The 19,168-nt window shown below is 47.9% G+C and overlaps 1 long non-coding RNA gene across 1 annotated transcript in view; it reads left to right on the top strand.

Annotated features, from left to right (window-relative positions):
* Positions 1-344: 344 nt before the first annotated feature.
* Positions 345-19,168, top strand: part of LOC138428421 (uncharacterized) — a 75,480-nt gene continuing 56,656 nt past the window's right edge. The window contains exon 1 of the long non-coding RNA XR_011252442.1: positions 345-470. This is a non-coding gene — a long non-coding RNA (uncharacterized lncRNA). The remainder of the gene's footprint in view (positions 471-19,168) is intronic.

Below are 19,168 nucleotides of genomic sequence, written 5' to 3'. Positions count from 1 at the left end.
AGAGAACAGTTTTATACTGCCACAGTTTCCAAATGCCGATTGGAAACCGTGCAGATGACAGCTGTCTTAGGTTCTGCTGAGTTTTTGTGAACCATTCGGCATCTCAGCTGTCCTGCAAAGCCGAATTTTGGGGTAAAAATCGTGTTTCTGGATGTCAGGGTCACCTCCACATTTAACCTGCTGGGGAAAGACTATAGATCTGATCCTGCATCTTTTGGGGTGTGAAATAGCAAAACTACTTCTCCCTGTTGCCCTGTGGGGGCACCAAAGGCCAACTGGAGGCAGGTCAGGCAAGGAAGGCTGACAGCACGCTCCTGGGCAACACGGGGGAATGACAGGGAGACAGGCAGTAGGAACACACTGTTCAGTTGATGAGCGAAGTCTGCCCGAGTGGATCTGGGGTGAGCGGCTGATGGCGGGAAACACACGGGGAGTTGGGGCAGCACTGGCACTCGGTTCTCGTCAAGAAGGTAGGCTCTGGAGAAATGTCCTGAGGGCAGGGAGCGACGCTAGGGAAAACTAGGTTTCTGAGGGCAGTGGGGAGGAGTCTGGATGGACGCAAGGGCAGCAAGGCCATCCAGCGTGCCCCTTCAAGGACCTGGAGGTGGCAACGCCCCCGGCCCTGTACCAGAGAAGCACCCGCTGCAGCTGCAGCGTTTTGAACGGGCTCCGTTGCAGCTGGTTTGGAGTCGAGACTGCCAGAAGGAAGAAGGCTGCAGTGGGTCGTGATGTGAACTGCGGTTTTCCATCGAACAGGGGGTCTGAGGTGCTTGAGACTTTCCCTCCCCCTGCCAGTGTGATGCTGGCAGATGCTGGCAAGGAGATGATCCTGGTCAAACAAAGGAACTAAGGTTTCTGCTAACACATCCATCCATCCACAAGCCCAGTCCTCCCCCCTCAGCTCCTGCTGCCCCACAGTCCAAGGCAAGGCTCGCACTGGCTCCCCTTCCCGCCCCCCCTCCAGGTTCTGCTGCTCTGAGACCTTGCTTATTCTTCTCCAAGTCTGTCTGGCTGTTAGTTTTAACCACGTTTTGCGTTTCCTTGGAACAACTCTGACTTTGAAAAAAGATAGTGCAAGGGATGGGACAGAGTTGAGAAACTGTGAAGGGAAAACTGTCAGAATTTGGCAGACGCCAGAACTTGGTGAAAGACAGGTGAGTTGAAGGAGCTGGAGGTTTTCTGGTTGGAAGATGAGCAGCCAGGGCCCTGGGTGACTCCACGCATAGTCCATGGTTCTGCTTCTTACCGTGTTTCGGCCTTGGTTAGGAGCACACTGTTCATTCACAGGTCCAGGGCGTCCCTGAGGTATGGTCCATGGGCACAGATGCTGGGAGGTGACAAGGGGACTTTTCGTACAGATGGATGACACACAAAGTGAAATTCCTCATTTTACAGATGGCGACATTTTAGGAAATAAACGGCAGCACTAGTGCTTATCAGGCTAGATTTGAAGCGCTAGCGTGTTCCCTCCTTTCCAGAGTCAGGCGTTCATTTCTGAAGTGGGCAACGTGAAGGAGAGACGTTGGTGCTGCTGGAGCTCAGCGCTCGGCCATGTCGTGCTGTTTCCCTTGATGGAGTGAGCGTGTCCACAGGGCAGCCTGGAAGGTCTGCCTAGAACCAGGAGCCTTTGCGGTCGCGGGTGGGAGAAGCAGGCCTCCGTGCTGACCCTCCTCAGGCACAGGCCACAGGCTGTTGAAGACTCAGGACTGCAGGAGCCGTAGGGATGGTCCCTGCAGCACACGGGCAGCCTGTGGGTCTCCGCTCTTCTCTGGGGATCCCCCGTCACCCCCTCCGTCCCGGGGACACGCAAGTCCCGACCAGTCGCTGGAAGGCGCAGGTGTGGGGAGGCAGCCCCTCGCCTCGAGTCGGCGCAGAGTTGGGTGTGGCCTGCACTGCTCAGAACCTGCCCCCCGTGGGCCTGTGCTTGAGATCACACTCTTGTTCTGTTTCCTCTCCTGGCTCTGCTTCCCGCACAGCTCACTGTCTCCCAGGCGCCAAGTGCGTCGCCCTCCCAAGGTGCCTCGCTGGTCTCCCGAGGTGCTTTTACATAGCCCTCTCTTCGGGCCTATTTTGGGAACTCCGTTCTAAGGCAGCATTGATCGTCCACAGCTGCGAGCCTCAAAAAGCAAGGAACAACCAGATGGTTAAGGGCCTCTACCACCACCATTCGAAGTGTTCTTGCCAGAAGATGTCGAACCAGAGTCTCATGCAGCTTCTAGAACCAGCTCTCAGTGAAGAGGAGTACAGAGACAGGAAGACACGATAAACACATGATACCATAGGGATGTGGTTGGGAAAATACAGACTGAGGCAGACGCTACAGGGCGAATACTCTCATGCCCTAAATAAATAACAAGAAAAAAAATATACAGCATCTCATGAGACAGAAATTTGAAGCCAATATGTGATACAAGGGAGTAATTATTAATTTTTTATAGTAGGATTAAATCGGATTTTTGTAGTAGGATTTTTAATTTATTATTAAAATTTTATTAATAATTTAATTTTAATTTATTAATAAAATGTATTATTAATTTTGTAGTCATTTTTAAAGAATCCTTATGTTTTAGAAGTACATTTTGAAACTTTTGTAGATGAAATGTTGTGAATTCTTCAAGGAGGAAAGAGGTGAATATTGCTGAAACAAAATCAACCCTGAGTCAGTACGTATTGAATTTATTTATTATACTAATCGGTCCACTTTTGTATGTTTGAAAGTTTCTGTGTTAGGAAGTCCAAAATTTCCCCTTTTGTCAGATGATGTTGGAATGGCTATAGGCATTCTGATTCTGAACATTTTAGAGATGGAGCCAAGATCAGCCTGGGCTGGAGATGCCTTTAGTCCGGCTTTGGGGGATACATTTATGTGTTTTTGTTGTAGTTTATCGTGTGTACAGTAGAGTTATTTCCATTCCTCTGGAGTAGGAACGGCCTTGAGAAATACTTCTAATGCCTGGTGTGCTGAGGAAACTGGCATCAAGACGAAAGGTGCTGCTTAGAAACTGAATCACAGTCCCCGTGAATCTTTGCTCTGGTATATAGCACCAGAAGTTCATGGAAGTGAAAGAGAAACAAATCTTCAAAAGCAGTCTGTGGAAAATTCTTGTCCTCAAGTGTATAAAACAATATGCTGTGAAATTCAGTTCTTTGATACCTTAACAAGATGGCAGTTCTCTTACCAGGAATATAGGAGAATGCAATAATAGCATGTATGTTTTAAATTATAAAAGAAAGAATTGCTTGAAATCAAATTTAACAGATTAAATTGTGTTTGTGAAACTCAAATTTCTACCAGGACGGTAAACAGCATGGTAGTCTGTGTGTAAAGACGCCAATTTTATGCATTTTATGCATAGAAATGAAAAATAATTTAAAAAGTGATCTGTCATGCTAGAAAGAAGACTGTTTATTTTTCCATTTTCTCTCTAGAAAATAACATCAGAAGATAATTGTAATATGAAAAGTTGATCAAAAAGTATACAGCCACAAAAATGTATGGAAGAAAGTATTATAGGGATGTAGGACCTTTCCAGGTGGTGCCAGGGGTAAAGACCTGCCTCCCGGTGCAGGAGACAGGAGACGCGGGTTCCATCCCTGGATCGGGAAGATCTCCTGGAGGAAGATATGGCAACCCTCTCCAGTATTCTTGCCCGGAGAATCCCATGGACAGAGGAGCCTGGTGGGCTACAGCCCACAAGGTCATAAAACAGCTGGACATGATTGTAGTGACTCAGCACACAGGCACGCACGGATGTGTGCTGTGCGCTTGAGGAGCTCAGAGTCAGCGAGTCTATCGTGATAGGATCAGGCAGTTAAATAATTAAAAATGCCATGTTATGGATGGAATCTGCCAGCTTTTAAAGTGTTTACCTTGGAGGCGATCCCTTTTCACGTTCTAAATGTATACTCATTTCATACTTTTGACTTGTACTTTTGCATTCTTTTGCTTTAAACTCCTCCCTGGCCCCTGTATCAGCCTCAGAGGCTGCAGGAGCCTCCCCTGCTGAGTCTCCTTCACTGACCTCCTCTCCTGAGTCCCAGACTAGACCACAGAGCTCTCTTGAATTCAGCGCCTTGAGGCATCTGGCTTTAGCTCTTGCACTGAGCATTAGCTTCCTCGGTGTACCTCAAGAGCCCCGCCTGACTGCCTGCCCCAGGGCCTTTTCACTTGCTCTCCCATCTGCTGTGCTTGCTCTCCACCACCCCCACCTCCCCTGTAGCCACAGGCTTGCTTCTTTACCTGCCAGATGACACGTCTCTGACTACTCTTTTTACTTTATTTTGGATCTGTTGGGTCTTGGTTGCGGCACGTGGGATCTTCGCTGCATCATGCGGGGTCTTTCCTTGGGGTGCATGGCCTCTTTCTAGTTGTGGCAGGCAGGCTCCTGAGCTCGCGGGCTTCAGTAGTTGAGGTGTGCAGGCTTAGTTGCTCTGGAAGCATGCAGGATCTTAGTTCCTTTAGTTGCTTAACCAGTGGGCCACCGGGGCAGTCCTTCCGCCTCTCTTCTCCTTTCGGAACGCCAGCCCTGCCACCCCACGCGCTTGCATGCCACGACCTTTTCCCCTGCTTACCTTCTCCATGGCGCCCAGTAAATCCTGACATGTATATTCTCGCCTGGTTGTTTAATTGTCTACTCTCCCTTGTTAAAATGTAAGCTCTGTGAAGTCAGGGATATCTGGGTTTTCTCCATTGCTGTATCCCTGATGCCTGGCAAAGGCTATGGCACGTAAAGAATGCTGAATAGCACTTCTTGAAGGGATAACTTGTCCAGGAATGCCAGGTTAGTTTTATACTACAAACATTTGACGCCTTTAAAGGGTCAGGCACTGAGCTCTAAGAGGCACTCACCCCACTGCTTCCTTGGTTTCATTAATATTCCCTGGAGAAAGCATGCTTTCCCGCTTTTCTGAATGTCACCCTGGTCAGCAGCTGAAGCACCTCTCGGGTTCACTCGTGATGGAAGCCATGGAACTGTCGTGCATTCCGGAAGAGGAGACTGCCTCTGCAGCTCTGTGTTTTCCCCGTCCCCTTACTTTCAGCTGGAAGGGAAGGATCAAGTGGGAGCATGGCCTTCTTTCCGGGGCTTTTCCAGCAGCCTTTGATGACAGCTGTGTGTCGGAGAAGCAAGCGTCCCTCTCCCTCAGCCCCCAGCTTTGTGTCTCTGTCTCCTGATTCTTCCCCTCCCCAGTCACTTCCCTCCACAGCAACTGTTTCAAAATTAAACGTGAATTCTAAAATAAATGAAGCAAAGGCAGGAAGGGGGAAATGAATCACAAGCATATGGGAACAGTTTTGTTTCAAAGCACGATCGGCATTCTTTGCAAACAAGCTGTGGCCATATGTGGTGGGGTGGGCGTAGAAAGAGTTTTAAATACAGAAGCGGTAAACCCTGGTAAAGTCTGAGTTATAAAGGGAAAGCTCACTGATGACTGGTTTGATAGTAAGAAGGGATACTTTGAATGAAGTCTCTCCATGGAGACAAGATACTTCCATGTCTTTTTACAAAATGAATAGATTGCCAAAAGGTGGCGTAAGATGAGAAAATTTTTACCATGGATTAGCCGAGAAGCTAAGACAACTGGTTGGAACTTGTTTCTTGGCTAAAACCAATAAATTCAAATCTAGTGGTGTCCCAACAGAAGTTATTTTTAGAATCAGATCTGTTGTCTTATGTACTCATCCTGAAGGAAGACAGGGAAGAGATGGAGGGGGTGTGTGTGTGTGCGTGTGTGCGTGTGTGTGCGTGTGTGTGTGCGTGTGTGTGTGCGCGTGTGTGTGTGTGTGTGCGTGCGTGCACGCACGTATCTGTGTGTCCCTTTTATTGACTAATTCACTTAATACATGTTTTCTGGGTTCTGATCATGCACATTGCTCAAGGCCTGGATATCTGATTATGAGCAAAAGTCCTGAGTATTAGCTGGTAAGCAGAAATCAATCATCACAGTCCCTGCCTTCATGGAACTTCCTGTCTGGGAGGAACATAGACAGTCATCAAACTGCACACAAATCAATGGAAAGCAACAACTGTGGTTTGTGTTCTCAAGGAGAGGAGCAGCGTGGATCCTGTGGGAGCCAGGGACAGGATGCCTGACCAGACGGGGGTCAGGAAAGGCTTCCCCAAGGTGATGCTGGGCTCGCAGCTGGGAGGCGAGGCTTAAAAGAGAGGGCAAGGAGGTGGCCAGGGCAGGGGCCACATGTGCAGGGGGCCCAGGACTGGCAGAGTCCCAGAGTGTTGGAGCATTGTGCGGATGAAGCATTTCGTCTGGAGCTTGATGGTGAGAAGTCAAGAGGGAGGAGGAAGCGGTGAGAAGGGGCGTGACTACCCAGTGCCACGTAGACCGCGTTAAGGACTTTGGTCTTACTCTTAGGAGGAGCCATTGCCAACGGGAATGGGACAGCTAACCAAGGGCACATCCCTGTGTGCCCTCTGTGGTGCTGGCTCGCAGAGAATGGGCTGTAGGAGGCAGAAGTGATCAAAACTGGTTATGCGGGACTAATTTTCATTTGACGAACGTTGTGAATGACGTTGTGAACTGGTGTGAATGACCTAGAACCAAGTACTGTTCCAGGTCCTAGGACACAAAAGATGAATGAGAAATTTACGACTCTCCCCTCATAAGGCTTACCGGCTAGGATGCAGCATGCATTGCAGAGACTCACAGGAAGAAATAGTAAATTGCAATTGACATACTACAACCAAAGCGCAGAGAAGGATGCTCCGAGATCAAAGAGCAAGTGTCCTTTGGCGGAAGCGGTAGGGAAACCTCAGGGAACGGTTCCTCCAAGTACGTCTGTCGAGCCCTTGGTGTTCTCTGGGGATTGGTTCCAGGACCCCCCACAGATACCCAAATCCGTGCGGATGCTTAATCCCCCGATATAAAATGGCATAGTATGTGCATACACTATGCACACCCTCTCAGAACCTTAAATCATCTCTATCTGTATGACTTACTTCCAATACCCGATACAGTGTAAATGCTACGTAAATGCTTTCCATGTGCAGCTTTCTTTTGGGAACTTTCTGGATTGTTGTTTCTTTTTTCTGAATACTTTTGATCTATGACTGATTGAACCTGAGAATGTGGAACCCAAGGATATGGAGGGGCATCTGTATTTATTGGTAAGATGATTGGACAGTTACTGGGAATTTCAATTAATCTTTTATTTTCTACCCTGGCATCACTGACTCGATAGACATGAGTCTGAGTCAACTCCAGGAGTTGGTGATGGACAGGGAGGCCTGGCGTGCTGCGATTCACGGGGTCGCAAAGAATCGGACACGACTGAGCGACTGAACTGGACTGAACTGAATCCCTCTTTGATTAGGTGACCTTGACTTCAGAGCCTTTCTCCCTCTGAATATGTATTTCAGCGAGTGGGTATTTGGGCAGCAGTGTTTCTGGCAGAAATGCAAAAGCTTTCTCTTCTGACTACATGCCTGTGAGACGTACGAGGTAGTAAATGAAACCATAAACTATCAGATAGTCAGGCAGCTCTGATTTCATTCCGTCTCTACATAATTCACCAGGAGGGTAGGAGTATTGATATTTCTAAATTAACACCCTTTTTCTTACTAAACCAATTACTTCCAACATGTTTACAGTTCATCACCTCAAACTATTTTTCCCCAATCAGTTCAAGACAGAAAATCCGTATGCGGTTTATCAGCGTGAGATGCTGTTTTCGTCTCTGTGCTGTCACCAGTTTGGATTTTCAGCATTCCGTGGACTCTTAGCCTGATCTCTTCACGAATTACTGTGTTTGTGTGAAAACAAGCCCCAATTCTTATTTATGTATGTAGCCTAGAAACCAGCTGGAGCAGACTCCCCAGAAACTCTGGGTGTGGTCGGTTGCTCCTGACGATAAAAAACTCAGTATTGTTCTTCTGAATTGATCTAACCCTTTACTGAATCACTTAACCCCATGCTTTTAGTAAGTTTTGTAAGTTTAATATACTTGATTATTCGAATTGAATTCCATCCCAATCACTTGGTATGTACCACAGGTTATTTGAGTTCCTGGAGTTTCCTTTTTGCTTCAGTAGGGCAGGAGTAAGTGTGTCTGCTTTGCCAGCTCAGGGTTTCCTCGGTGGCTCCGTGGCAGAGTCCACCTGCCAATGCAAGAGGCTCGGTTTCAGTCCCTTCCGGACCCCAGGGGTCAGGAAGATCCCCTGGAGAAGGGAAAGGCTACCCACTGCAGTATTCTTTTCTGAGAAATCCCATGGACAGAGGAGTCGGGTGGGCTACAGTGGACCGGGTCATAAAAGAGTCGGACAGGACTTAGGAAGCAACCTGCTTTGTAAACTCTAAATCGATATTTACGTGTTAGATGCGACTTATTCCAGGGGGGGAGCTGCGTCATAGATACCAGTTCTTCACCCGTTCCTGTACATGTGTCTTTCGCCATGCGACTTAGCAAGTCCTGTTCTACAGAGGGAGGGGGATTTCCTTGCCTCGTGGCTTTCGTGCGGGTATATTACTCCTGTTGGCCACTAGAACGAGGCAAGGGAAATGGCGTGCAGTTTGAAGCTGAGGTCTAGGAAGCTGGTGTGTTTCTGCTCGCTCTTGCGTGCCCTGCCAGCTGCCGTGAGGACACGTCTGTGGCTCCGGGAGGAGGATGGGCGGGGTGTGGAGCGGAGCCCCTCCAGCCCAGCTGCCCAGACCGGCCGACTCCCAGGTGCGTGGGCAAGTCCAACCCCGGTCAGCAGAGCACCCAGCCACCCCACGCGCACGAAACAAATGTGTATTGTTAGCAGCACAGAGGTTTAGCTGTAGTCTGCTGTGCAGAATTACTGTAATAAGAGATGACTGATGCGTCATTCATCAGCCATACCCCCATCCAGCCAATTAAAAGTCCGGCGGCTCACTAAGACCGTGGCATCTTGCAGGTACACAGACAAGAGGCTTCAGTCCTGAGGGAACTTTTCCTTCTTTCCCTGTGCTTCGTTATGCTTTTCCTCTCTTGGCCCACTGCTGCAGCTGCTGCTGAGTCGCTTCAGTCGTGTCCGACTCTGTGCGACCCCATAGACGACAGCCCACCAGACTCCTCTGTCCCTGGGATTTTCTAGGCAAGAATACTGGAGTGGGTTGCCATTGCCTTCTCCGAATCATTCAGCTATTTATTAGTAAAACGATCGGTGAAACATCTGATGGTAAACTCATCGTCCTATGCCCAGTGTCCGTCAAAGGCCCGCCGATCAGCCGCCGCCCCCCCCCCCCCCCCCCCCCCCCCCCGGCTCCCGCCGCCCTCCCCCCCGGCTCCCGCCGCCCTCCCCCACCCCCGCTCCCGCCGCCCCCTCGGCCCCCCACCTTCTTTGTCTTCTTTCCAGAGTCCTCAAAAAAGTCTCTATCAGAAGTAGTCTTAGCGTTGGGTGCTGCGAGTAAAGACATTTCAGGTGACTTCTGATGGAGACTTGGCCCAATATTCAAGAGTAAATACAAAATTTTCTGTACTGTACCCCAAGTTAAATAAGTCTCTCGAAATAGAAATCTAACAAACAGTGGTTTGGTAAAAATGTTTAGTTCTAACTGGTATGAAGATGAGAAATCTGTTAGGATTCTTTATAGTTTAATTGGTCTGTTAGGATTCTTTATTATCTAATTAACTTTATTGTCTAATTTATAGACTAGATTGATCTCTAAGTATATGCAAAAAGCAGCAGCAGTCCATGAAATTTCACTACGAGCCTAACTCCTGGCTTTGGGAGTCTCTTAGACAATTCTAAACTAAGAGTTCAGTATAGCACACACGTTGAGTATATGGCACATACAAGGCACAGAATAGGGAGACGTGGTTTCAATCCCTGGATTGCAGAGAGCCCCTAGAGAAGGAAGTGGCCACCTGCTCCAGCACGCTTGCCTGGAGAATCCCATGGACAGAGAAGCCTGGTAGGCTACTGCCCATGGGGTCACAAAGCGTCAGACACTGCATGAATTTCACACACACACACACACACACACACACACACACACACACACACAAGGTCCTGAGGAAAGGGAACTAATGAAGACGTAGCCGCTCCCTCTTAATGAGCCGGTGAGGGAAGTAAACACAAAGTGCTCGTGGGGTGGGTCCCATGGGTCCTGACATGACCGTGTCTGGACTTTTCCCGTGATAGAGGCAATGTAGTCGCCATAGTTTAGTTGTTAGTATTTCTCCCTCTTTGCGGTATGTAGAATAATGACGCAATTACAGCTGACAGCAGCTTAGGCCCAAGAAAATACTGAAGAGCAGCATATCCGCCAGGTCATAGGATCAAAGCACAAGGGGATTACTTCTCTCTGACGATTTAGGGGAAGATTTCATGGGGGAAGAAGCATTTATATAAGATGCTAAAAATAGGTAGAATTTTAGTAAAACAAAATGTGCACTGTAGGTCCACTGGTTCCTCAGATTTTTTTTTTTTATCACCAAGCCACACTGTTATCACCTATCCCCTCCCCAAGCCATGTTGCTTTCAAAAAGATTTTGTCATTATAAATAAATTTGCATTTATCAAGAGGCACTTCTGAATCTGATAGCAAAAGCCATGTATTATGGGTAATCAGAATTTCTAATCAGACAGTTTAGTTCAGTTCAGTCGCTCAGTCGTGTCCGACTCTTTGCAGCCCCATGAATCGCAGCACGCCAGGCCTCCCTGTCCATCACCATCTCCTGGAGTTCACTCAGACTCAACGTCCATCGAGTCCGTGATGCCATCCAGCCATCTCATCCTCGGTCGTCCCCTTCTCCTCCTGCCCCCAATCCCTCCCAGCATCAGAGTCTTTTCCAATGAGTCAACTCTTCTCATGACGTGGCCAAAGTACTGGAGTTTCAGCTTTAGCATCATTCCTTCCAAAGAAATCCCAGGGCTGATCTCCTTTAGCATGGACTGGTTGGATCTCCTTGCTGTCCAAGGGACTCTCAAGAGTCTTCTCCAACACCACAGTTCAAATGCATCAATTCTTCAGTGTTCAGTCTTCTTCACAGTCCAACTCTCACATCCATACATGACCACTGGAAAAACCATAGCCTTGACTAGACGGACCTTAGTCGGCAAAGTAATGTCTCTGCTTTTCAATATGCTATCTAGGTTGGTCATAACTTTTCTTCCAAGGAGTAAGCATCTTTTAATTTCATGGCTGCAGTCACCATCTGCAGTGATTTTGGAGCCCCCCAAAATAAAGTCTGACACTGTTTCCACTGTTTCCCCATCTATTTCCCATGAAGTGATGGGACCGGATGCCATGATCTACGATTTCTGAATGTTGAGCTTGAAGCCAACTTTTTCACTCTCCTCTTTCACTTTCATCAAGAGGCTTTTTAGCTCCTCTTCACTTTCTGCCATAAGGGTGGTGTCATCTGCATATCTGAGGTGATTGATGTTTCTCCCGGCAATCTTGATTCCAGCTTGTTTCTTCCAGTCCAGCGTTTCTCACGATGTACTTTACATATAAGTTAAATAAGCAGGGTGACCATATACAGCCTTGACGTACTCCTTTTCCTATTTGGAACCAGTCACAAGATAATCAATATTCCCACACTGAGTATTTTTTTTTTTTTTTTGCCAAAAGCCAAAACACTAAATATTTTAGTCTAAGAAGTTATTATTTCAGGCTAACTCTTTAATTTCTATTAAGATTTTTGAAATATTGACAAGAACTAATCCTGGATGGTAACATCATTCTACTTGAAAGGTGCATCATAAGAAAATATGTAGACGCAGGCCCCACAGGCATCGGTTCTTAATATGGTTTGCCTGGTGCTTTGGACAAATTCGGGAAAATGAAGGGAGATAAGGCAGGAATTGTGAAAGGACCAGCTCACGGAGAGTCTGGAAAGTCACGCTTAGGAATTTAGACTTTCACTGAACCATCACTGAAGAAATCGTTAGATTTAATAAGAATGACTCACAGTATGAATTGGGCTAGCTTACCAAAAAAAAAAAGGAGAATATATATATTGGATATATATATATATATATACACACACACACACACACATATATATATATACCATAAGCAAAAGAAGCAAAACCTGGATGACTGAATTTCCACCCGAAGACGGACGTGCCACGGCTTGTACGCTCCTCCACAGCAGCACGGCCAGCAGCCAGCCAAATGCGCAAGGGATGTGTCAGCTTCATCGCCCATCCTCTATTTCTTACATGAAAGCCCCAAACAAGGTGTTATGTAACAGCAAGAGCTCGAATTTCTGAGTCAGACCACCTAGATTCACGTTCTGGCTCTGCTATCAATACATCTTAGGTCTGTGACCTTATTCAAGTTACTACAGCATTGACCTTTGATTCTCTTATTTACCTATGGGGTAAATGGGCTTTCCTGGAGGCTCAAATGGTAAAGAATCTGCCTGTGATGTGGGAGGCCTGGGTTCCATCCCTGGGTCAGGAAGATCCCCTGGAGAAGGAAATGGCAACCCATTCCAGTATTCTGGCCTGCAGAATCCCATGGACAGAGGAGCCTGGAGGGCTACAGTCCATGGGGTTGCAAAGAGCTGGATATGACTGAGTGACTAAGCACAATACATTTTCAGCATTTACAATCTTTTAAAATATTGTAAATATTAAAAAACATTGTAAGCTGATTTACAATATTGTGCTCATTTCCGGTGTACAGCAAAGCAGTTCCGTTTCGCATACACATATATCCATCCTTTTTCAGATTATTCCTAACATAGGGCGTTACAGAATGTTGAGTAGCGTTCCCTGCGCTATACAGTAGGTCCCTATTGATTATCTGTTTTATATATAGTGGTGTGCACAGGTTTCATTAGTAATTCCTTTTAATCAGCCGTATCGGAAATAAGGACTGCAGAACATATTTGTCCCATGAGCATGCTTAAAAATATGCTGACTAATAATAATTAAACCTGGTCTCAGTCACGCGTTTTTGGAGTGTTCGAACTGGTTTCATGTTTATAATTTCATGGTTTTCAGAGTGACCTTTCGAGGAAAATAGGGCATTTTTATTCCCCTTTTCCAAATGAGGAATCTGAAACGTCAAATGGCATGAGGAGCTTTCCTAATGCTCATGCTTAATAAGTGGAAAGGACTCCTACGTTTCGACTTCCATCTGAGTCTTTGACGTCCTTGTCTCTTCATGAAGATTTCGTGATTGTTTTCCCAGTGGGCTTGATCGTCACGACCCATTCCCTTTTGGATAACATCCCCCTCGCCCTGTTGTATCTTATGACTCAACAGTTTCATAGCAGGCTTTGCGGCTCCTAGGGTCACGAGAGACTGACATTTGCCATTTCTCACCCTGCGTGGCCTTGGGAGGTTGTTATGGAAAACTGGCAACCCGTCATTTCCTTCATCCGGTTCGACCCAAGGCTCTCAGAAGTCGGAGGCTTGAAAGTCTCTTTTGCCTGGGCGAGATGAGGGTTGAATTACTGAACACCTGGCCAGGGTCAGACCTCATGGTTTTCACACCTCAAGTGTGTTCACCTTCTAATCTTTCCAGACCAGGACCTTGGCTGTAGCACAGTCAATTCCTTTCCTTTTTCTTGCCAGGGGCTATCAAGTATAATAAAATCTTCTGTCCTTCATAAGAAAGAAGCCTCTCTTCTAAAGGTCAGAGCATTTCACATTCCTTCCATGTTACTCAGCGTTTTACAGTCATCCTGAGACATAGACCACCCCCCTCTCTTTTTTTTCCTTCTCATTTTAAACAGGAAATCACATCTCAGAAACCCTTGGGTGAAGAAAAACAATTAAATGAAATCAAATGTAGGACATCTGAAGGTTGCAATAGCGTTTTACAAAAATCTCACTGTTCTCCTTTCACTGGCAGTTTTGTTTATATATTAGCAGCACATACTTAGTAATTTAAGGTAGTGATTGGTCAAATCACCTCTCCGATGTTTCAAAAGGATTCTTCTGGTTATCTCTTCTGTGTCACAAACCGTCGCCAATGTAGTGGCTTGTAAAACAACCACCAGTCATTCGCTTATGATTCTGCAAATTTGGGCAGGCACGACAAAAACGAGCTTGAGTTCTGCTCCTCTCCTTGGAGTTGCTCACGTGGCTGCAGAGTCTGAAGGTCAGACTGGGACTGGAATGCTCCAGATGACTTCTGTGTTAGGTTGAATCCACATTTGCCGAGAGCCTCAGAATGTGACTTTTTGCTGAAAATGATCTTTATAGATATAATTAAGATGAGGTCATACTGAGGGAGGGTGGGCTCACGTCCAAGATAACCGGTGTCCTTACGAGAAGGGGGAGAGGACACGTAGACACACGCAGGGAGGAGGCCACGAGGCAGTGAGGCCCAAGGCTGGGTGATGGGGCTGTAGCCAGGGGCCTCCCAGCATCGCAGGCCACCAGCAGAAGCCGCGAGAGGCAAGGAACAGATTCCACTTCAGCATCTCCGGAAGGAGCCAAGCCCGATGACACACACTGAGCTTGGACTTGTAACCTCTGGAACTGTGTGTGTGCAGGTTCAGTCACTTCCAACTCTCTGTGACCCCATGGACAGTACCCCACCTGGCTCCTCTCTGCTCGAATTCTCCAGGCAAGAAGACTGGAGTGGGTTGCCAGGTCCTTCTCCAGGCATCTTCTCGATCCAGTAATCAAACCTGTGACTCTTGAGTCTCCTGCATTGGCAGGTGGATTGCTTACCCCTAACACAGCCTGGGAAGCCCCAGAACTGCAGGGGAATGAATTTCCTGTTGCGTTACGCTGTCCAGTTTGTGGTCCTCTGTCATCTGTGGTGCCTGGGGGAACCAGGACAGAGGCACTCTGCTGTCCACTGCTCCAGCCAGGGGGACTGCACAGTCAGAGCCTGCCGTGCCCCTCTCCCTCCCCGTCTCCCCCCAGGCCCTGGTGGGGTCTCTGCCGGAGATCTGGGCCCCGATGAAGCTCGAGCTTCTAGGAGAATGAACGAGAGCGCCAGGCACCATGTAGGTTAGACCCAGAGCTGCCACCAGTTCACTTCTGCCATATTCTATTTCTTTAACTTAAATTTTTATTGACGTATAATTGATTTATACATTAGTTTCAAGTAAACAGCAAAGTGATTTGGATATATACATATGTATGTTCTTTTTCACATTCTTTTCCATTACATATTTTTTGAACTTATTTATTTAAAAATTTCTATTGGAGTATAGTTAATTGCCATGTTCAGTTGATTTAGGGCAATTCCAGGGCAGGCTCAGGGGAAGGGGAGGGAGCAGCCAGCAGACACATGGGGGTGGCTGGCGTCCGTATCGGAGCCAGTCTACGAGGGCTGTGGCAGCCAGTCCCTGCACAAGTTCTTGGTGCAAGCCAGCCCTTAGTGCCAGTCTCTGCCCAGGTTCAACGAGACTGCCTTCAGCACGATCACGTGACCTGCAAGCTGTGCCCCTGAAGGTCAGCCCGGCTCCGCCTCCGAAAGCGGAAAGCGGGGCTCTCCGGCTGGGCGAGCAGCGGTCCGGGCCAGCCCGCATTGAGCTTCCCGGGCCTCAGGTCAGCACGGGAGGAAGGGCACTTGCTCGCAGGAAAGAGGTTGTGGTGTTTCTGGTGCAGAAATGATGACTTCTGAGAGGTCAGTCTGACCATGGGACACACTGCTTTCCCAACCAGAGTTGATAGGATGAAGGTACCGTTCTGTGGGTGCTGACAAAAGGTGGTGCCCCGAAACCAGAGCGGCGGGGAAGAAGACCTGCAGTAGTAAACGTCAGCAGCTGAGACATCGCGCTCCAGTAACAGAGCCGACAGCTGAAAGGCCGTGCGGGTTTCAGAGGGCACGGGCCCTGAGCTTGAGCTGCTTTGATCCTAACTAAATCTCTGTTCTTCCAGTATAACCCGCATAGTATGTTTCTGAAGCACTGAAATGTTGTGGAAGAACTTGAAAGATGGGTAAAGAAGGAAGATATAACTTAACGGTGTTCAGAAATGGAGTGATCCTGTCAGGTGATGCGTTAGACATCTCTTTTTCAGGCAACTTACATTTTTTTCCTTTAAAAATGTATTACGAATATCCGACACACGAGAAAGAACGAATGTGCTCTGAACGTAAATAATGGGACCTAACAATAACAGCACAAACTCCCGTGACTCACCGTCTAACTGAAGGCCTGGAAGACTGTCTGTCATCTCCTCGACCTTCCGCCCCTTCTCCACCTAGAAGATCTCTGTCTGGTCCTCTTTGACCACAACTCTGAATGTTGTGTGTATCATCCCTTTGCTTCCTAGGTCCCTAGTTCTTCATATTTGAATCAAAAGGGGGAAGTGACCGGGCTCCCAGTTGGCTCCAAAGCAAGTCGCTGGTTGACGGCTAGCGTAGGAGCCCCCGGCTCTGTGTGTCTTCTGGGATAGACTGCCGCCGACGCCGGCTCAGTGAGCAGCCTCGGGAAGCAACGACCACTTCCTGAGTGCTCCAGCATTGTGATCACGCTCCCCGGGTAACCAGGTGTCGCCGTTCCCTTCTGGTCTCACACAGGAGCTGTGAACTCGGGAACTTCCAAAACCCTCCCTTTTTATCCTGCTGCTCTGAAGTTGCCCCTTTTCATCTGCTTCTCCTTGGGGTCTGGGTCAGCTGTATTCCACCTGGAATCTGAGGCTTCGGGAAGGGTGGAGAGTCTGAGTGTTTCAGGCCAGAAAATGTGGTAATTACTGAGCTGTACCAGCAGAAACCTGTAAAGTGATTTGCATAATGTTTCCCAAGAAATAGCTGAGTGTGGAAAGGCGTTTTTAGGCAGACACAAAATCTCACAGGTAAAGCATCCACTTGAGACATTTGCTGCGGGATTCCTTCAGGGGTATATAAATCTGCAAATTCTGTTACGATCTCTTCCATTGCAGATAAATACATTTTTTTTTCCACTTGGAGAATTTTAAATTTCTTTTCTATTTTATCAAAGTAAAATTATATGCACATGGGTATTTTGGTTGTTGTTGTGTAGAAGATTTAATAATAATAATAATAAAATACCTCATTACCTCCTCTCCTGGGGCTTCCCAGGTGGTCCAAGTGAAGTCACTCAGTCGTGTCTGACCCTTTGAGACCCCATGGACTGTAGCCTACTAGGCTCCTCCGTCCATGGGATTCTCCAGGCAAGAGTACTGGAGTGGGTTGCCATTGCCTTCTCCAGGGGATCTTCCCGATCCAGGGATCGAACCCTGGTCTCCCGCATTGTAGGCAGACGCTTTATCATCTGAGCCACCAGGGAAGTCTACTTGCCAGTGCAGGAGGCGCAAGAGACTCGGGCTCAGTCCCTGGGTGGGAAAGATCCCCTGCAGGAGGGAATGGCAACCCGCTCCAGTATTCTTACCTGGAGACTCCCATGGACAGAGGAGCTTGGGGGCTACAGTCCATGGGGCCACAAGTAGTGGGACACGACTGAGGGAGCATGCATGCTTGCGTGTACCTCCCCTCCCACCCTGGTATGATGTCCTAGCCTGCGTGCTCAATCACTCAGTCGTGTCTGACTCTTGGCCACCCTGTGGACCGTAGCCTGCCGGGCTCCTCTGTCCACGGGCCTCTGCTAGCCGCTCTGAACAGTCCTCATCTCTGGTTCTTCTGGTGGCGACCTGGACATCTTTAAAAAGGAAGCTAACTCTTGACTACTCACACATTGCTTATTCATTGATTCTTCTTAAAATTTGATATTACTTCATTTTTTCTAGTGGCTTCAAGTGCACAGTGTCTGGTTCACCTCGTATTACTTTCCCCCAAAGAAGGACATGCGTGCTCCCCCTAACACACCAGGTTTCCTCCTAGCTCGACTTCCTTGCATTTCTGGATCCCCCTGCCTTTCCTCCGGACAGGCCCATGTTCCACCCCCTGGTCTTTACTTAATCACCGTCTCGATAAGACAGAACTGGGGTTTAAACCCAGACAGTCTGCCTCCAAAACCCCCGCTGTTAATGTGCTCTACATCAAGTCAAAGGGGATAACGTGACATTCTGTTCTGTAATTATGCTGAGATCTCCCACGAATGGACGCTCAAGGTTTGAGGACCAGTAACCCGCTTTTACACTGTGTGCCAGCTTTATTGTTTCTTCTTGCAGCTCCAAAGTCATGGCTTTTCTGCCAATCAGAGGAAGACTGTCCCTAGCCAACTCTTTTCTTTATGCCCAGTTTCCCTTATTTCCCGTTCTGACCCTGCAGGCTGGCAGCGCCGTGGTCAGTCAGCGCTGGCCTTTTCTCCACCGCAGTGTCCAGTGGCGGTCCTTTTCCCATTCTCTGTGTCGTTAAGGATTTATCCGTTTGCCACCACGCGACTGGGTCTCAACTGAAGGAGGCAGTGTGGTGCCAAGGGGCAGAGTGAGGGACGGAAAGCAAACACCAGTGCCCAGGGCCCCAGCTGGAACTGGAGTCCCAGGAAAGGCAGTCAAAAATTACAGGCTCCCGGGAGTAAGATAAGGAAGCGGAAGGGCTGTAGCGTGCATGCGTGCTCAGGCGCTTCAGTCCTGTCTGACTCTGCGACCCCATGGGCTGCAGCCGGCCAGGCTGGCTCCTCTGTCCATGGGGTCCTCCAGGCAAGAAGACTGGAGCGGTGGCCACTGCCTCCTCCAGGGGCCTCCCGACCCGCCTCTCCTGTCTCCTGAATTGATAGGTAGGTTCTTTACCACTAGCACCTCCTAGGGATGTGATGCCAACATGATAAAATTATATTACACAGAAACGGTTAAGAGAGTAAATCTTGAGTTCTCAAGGCAGAAAAAAAATTTTTCTGTCTTTAATTTTGTATCTATATGAGATGAAGGCTGTTCACTAAACTTGTGAGGATCATTTTAAGATGCATTTAAGTCAAACTGTGAGGCTGTACACCTTAAACATAAGCAGTGCTGTGTGTTAATTATATCTCAATAAAAGGGGAAGAAAAAAATAAAATCAGAATCTGCAACGACAAAACAAAAGAGAAAGAAAAACTACCATTTACTGAGTGGCTTATCATGTGCTAGACACTATATTTTGCGTCTCTCTGAGTTGAAACTTCAGATAGAAGCTATTTATCCTTCTGCTGAACAACTTGAAGGGATGAAAGTGAAAAGTGAAAGTAAAAGTCTTGGTTGCTCAGTCTTGTCCGATTCTTTGTGACCCCATGGACAGTAGCCGGCCAGGCTCCTCTGTCCATGGGATTCTCCAGGCAAGAAGACTGGAGTGGGTAGTCATTTCCTTCTCCAGGGGATCTTCCCAACCCAGGGGTTGGATCTGGGTCTCCTGCATGGCAGGCAGATTT

The sequence above is a fragment of the Ovis canadensis genome, chromosome 23 (genome assembly GCF_042477335.2).
Source record: "Ovis canadensis isolate MfBH-ARS-UI-01 breed Bighorn chromosome 23, ARS-UI_OviCan_v2, whole genome shotgun sequence".
Taxonomy (NCBI): Eukaryota; Metazoa; Chordata; class Mammalia; order Artiodactyla; family Bovidae; genus Ovis; species Ovis canadensis.
The sequence above is the reverse complement of the archived record's forward strand: the minus strand, read 5'-3'. Positions and strand labels throughout refer to the sequence as shown.